This window comes from Limulus polyphemus, unplaced genomic scaffold (assembly GCF_000517525.1).
Source record: "Limulus polyphemus unplaced genomic scaffold, Limulus_polyphemus-2.1.2 Scaffold1652, whole genome shotgun sequence".
Lineage (NCBI taxonomy): Eukaryota > Metazoa > Arthropoda > Merostomata > Xiphosura > Limulidae > Limulus > Limulus polyphemus.
The window spans coordinates 2,785-7,574 of NW_013667262.1; positions in this window are offsets into that span (position 1 = coordinate 2,785).

Sequence of the window (4,790 nt, forward strand, 5' to 3'; positions counted from 1 at the left end):
GAATCATTACTATTACTATTGCCTATCATGGCAACAAAAAACCTTATGGCAGCATGGTTAATAGTTCAAAATTAAAGGCAGCAATACCTAAATTATAGAGGTCTATGATCTGGCCGTTTAGCCCACCTCCGTAAAAGTGGCCATTCAGGTTGAAAATTCCTATTCTCATTATCACTCACTATGATATTTTGGTAAGATAAGTAATCTTGCCATAATAAAAGGCAACGAATGTTTTCTTGGTTTAAAACTTTGTCTTATTCTTTTATTGAAGACAAACTTCAAAAACAAACATGAACTGACGTTGATATTTTTTGTTATTTATATGTTTCGGACTACCCGCCCTCCTCCCCCAGTGACACAGCGGTATATCTGCGGATTTATAACGCCAGAATCCAGGTTTCGATACCCGTGGTGGGCAGAACACAGATAGCCCATTGTATAGCTTTGTGCTTAGTTACAAACAAACTTTCGGACTAACCGCCCTCCTCCCCCAGTGACACAGCGGTATGTCTGCGGATTTATAACGTCAGAATCCGGGTTTCGATACCCGTGGTAGGCAGAACACAGATAGCCCATTGTGTAGCTTTGTGCTTAGTTACAAACAAAGTGTCGGACTATACACACGTCATGTGACGATATATTTACTTTTGCAAACTAAGAATAAGTTATTTCAGTATTGAAAATGTGTGAAAAAACTAATATTTCCAAACACTCAGTTTCACAATTATTACAGTATGAAAAACAAAAATTCGTGGCAGGTATTTAGTTTTAAAAGGAAAGAAATTTTCCTCAACTGGGGTGTTCAAGGATATTAATATCCCGCCCCCCTTCTCCCGCTCGTGGAGATTACGTTTAATTAAAGTGGACTTTTAATGAGTGTATTAGGAAATAAGTCCTGATTTATATTTTCCACAGGGAATTGGTGAAGGCGAATATGGCGAACCAAATATTACAGAATAAGTGCATCATTTACTCTTTCTCATTCCCCCGTTTGGACAGTGGTAAGTCTACGGACTTACAATGTTAAAATCCGGGGTTTGATTCTCCACGGTGGACACAGAAGATAGCCCAATGTCGATTTGCTCTAAAACAAACAAATCTCATTTTCAAAATATTCTTCACTTTCTGTTTATCATCTTCTTTTCCGTTAAACGGTCTAATCATAACATTAAATTTAAGAAACAAACCTAATGTTGTTATCCAAACTCTTTTTTAAATAAAACTCTACCCAACTGTAGAAACTTTGGTGAAGAACAACCTATAATAATAAAGTGTAAACAATAAACAGGTTATAGTATTTTGGCACTTGTGTATAAAGTTCAAATCATAAATAATATCCAACGTTAAACTGGTACACAATTAAAAACATTTTATTTAGGCCTATCTATGGCCTTCAAAAAGTTGACGACCCTACATGTTTCGACGTTACAACGTCATCCTCAGGTGTTTCAATACGCATGTAATGAACAGTGTGTCGTTCTTCTTTTATATGCACTGGAGGGGGTTCTGGCAAAAAGCTGAAACTCGGGAATCAAGTCTAGGATATCGTAATGGTAAACAAGATATACAGTTTTAAGCTATTCTCTCGAGTATTTCATGTTACCGTGTTTTATTTTTAACCCTCTTATACATTAACTTTTCCTTTTTTTTTGTTTTATTCAAATATGCCTTTCTAAAAACATTAACTGTTTAATTTACGACACATTTCACATTATTATCCCAGAATATAGGAGGTTAAGCTACGAAAGGACAAGGGGGGAAAATCCCATTAGATTAGTAACCAATTTTCTCTGTGTCGTCTGAGAGGTTCTATGAAACTTGGAATATTAGTCGCCTCGACCTTCACACATTGACAAAAGATGAGTCAGTGTAGTGACTCATTCTCGAACCCTACACGATCACAAAACTATGTCTAAAGCCACACGTGTGTCTTCTCCTTTTTTGGCTGTTCTTTCACCTATATGCACTTTTTAGAAGTGGCATAACTAGTCGTCGTAAATTCTATAGTACTGAAGACATTTGTCCAATCTGTACATATTATTAATCCGTTATTGAAGCTTTGTTAAAAACCTGTCTAATCTGGACATATAATTAATCCGCTATTGAAGCTTTGTTAGAAACCTGTCTAATCTGGACATACTATTAATCCGCTATTGAAGCTTTGTTAAAAACCTGTCTAATCTGGACATACTATTAATCCGTTATTGAAGCTTTGTTAAAAACCTGTCTAATCTGGACATACTATTAATCCGCTATTGAAGCTTTGTTAAAAACCTGTCTAATCTGGACATACTATTAATCCGCTATTGAAGCTTTGTTAAAAACCTGTCTAATCTGGACATACTATTAATCCGTTATTGAAGCTTTGTTAGAAACCTGTCTAATCTGGACATACTAATAATCCGTTAATGAAGCTTTGTTAGAAACATGTCTAATCTGTCCATATTAGTAATACGTTCACGAAGTTTTGTTAGAAGTGTGTCCATATTAGTAATACGTTCACGAAGTTTGTTAAAAATCTGTCTAATCTGTCCACATTAGTAATACGTTCACGAAGTTTTGTTAGAAATCTGTCTAATCTGTCCATATTAGTAATACATTCACGAAGTTTTGTTAGAAATCTGTCCATATTAGTAATACATTCGCGAAGCTTTGTTAAAAATCTGTTTAATCTGTCCACATTAGTAATACGTTCACGAAGTTTTGTTAGATATCTGTCTAATCTGTCCATATTAGTAATACGTTCACGAAGTTTTGTTAGAAATCTGTCCATATTAGTAATACGTTCACGAAGTTTTGTTAGATATCTGTCTAATCTGTCCATATTAGTAATACGTTCGCGAAGTTTTGTTAGAAATCTGTCCATATTAGTGATACATTCGCGAAGTTTTGTTAGACATTTGTCTAATCTGTCCATATTAGTAATACATTCACGAAGTTTTGTTACAAATCTGTCCATATTAGTAATACATTCGCGAAGTTTTGTTAGAAATCCGTCTAATCTGAATGTGTTAATAATCCTCTAACAAATCTCTGTTAGACACCTGTATAATCTGTCTGTATTAAAAATACGTTACTGGTGTTCTGTTAGAAACATGTATAATCTGTCCGTATTAATAATACGTTACTGTTAGAAACCGGTCTAATCTGAACGTATTAGTAATCTGTTAACAAAGTTTTGTTAGATATATGTCTAATCCGTCAATGAAGTACTGTTAGAAATCTATTTAAGCTGAACATATTAGTTTAATTCATGATTTCATGTTCATAGCGATAGGATGTTTGACTAGTGAATATGTATATCCAATGTTCATAGCGATAGAGTGTTTGACTAGTGAATATGTATATCCAATGTTCATAGGGCTAGAGTGTTTGACTAGTGAATATGTATATCCAATGTTCATAGCGATAGAGTGTTTGAATATACATATTCACTAGTCAAACACTCTATCGCTATGAACATTGGATATACATATTCACTAGCCAATGTTCATAGTGATAGAGTGTTTGACTAGTGAATATGCATATCCAATGTTCATAGCGATAGAGTGTTTGACTAGTGAATATGTATATCCAATGTTCATAGAGATAGAGTGTTTGACTAGTGAATATGTATATCCAATGTTCATAGTGATAGAGTGTTTGACTAGTGAATATGCATATCCAATGTTCATAGCGATAGAGTGTTTGACTAGTGAATATGTATATCCAATGTTCATAGCGATAGGATGTTTGACTAGTGAATATGTATATCCAATGTTCATAGAGACAGAGTGTTTGACTAGTGAATATGTATATCCAATGTTCATAGCGATAGAGTGTTTGACTAGTGAATATGTATATCCAATGTTCATAGCGATAGAGTGTTTGACTAGTGAATATGTATATCCAATGTTCATAGAGACAGAGTGTTTGACTAGTGAATATGTATATCCAATGTTCATAGCGATAGAGTGTTTGACTAGTGAATATGTATATCCAATGTTCATAGCGATAGAGTGTTTAACTAGTGAATATGTATATCCAATGTTCATAGCGATAGACTGCATGATTAGTGAATATGTATATCCAATGTTCATAGAGATAGAGTGTTTGACTAGTGAATATATATATCCAATGTTCATAGGGCTAGAGTGTTTGACTAGTGAATATGTATATATATATCCAATGTTCATAGAGATAGAGTGTTTGACTAGTGAATATGTATACCCAATGTTCATAGCGATAGGATGTTTGACTAGTGAATATGTATATCCAATGTTCATAGCGATAGAGTGTTTGACTAGTGAATATATATATCCAATGTTCATAGAGACAGAGTGTTTGACTAGTGAATATATATATCCAATGTTCATAGCGATAGAGTGTTTGACTAGTGAATATGTATATTCAATGTTCATAGCGATAGAGTGTTTGACTAGTGAATATGTATATCCAATGTTCATAGCGATAGAGTGTTTGGCTAGTGAATATGTATATCCAATGTTCATAGCGATAGAGTGTTTGACTATTGAATATGTTTGTGTACATTTTATTTTTTGAAACAGAGTTTTTACAGATAAGTTAAACATTTGTAAGATAAACAGTTTCTGTACCATCGCTCAAGTTTTACCCCTCGAAGGTTGGTTTTTCCTACAACATCAGAACTATGAATTTTTTTTTTTTGTAATTAAACAGACTTAGCAGCCTAAACGATTCCTCATCGACATTAAAAGCTGTGTGAAAAGTTCCTCATCGACATTAAAAGCTGTGTGAAAAGTTCCTCGTCGACATTAAAAGCTGTGTGAAAA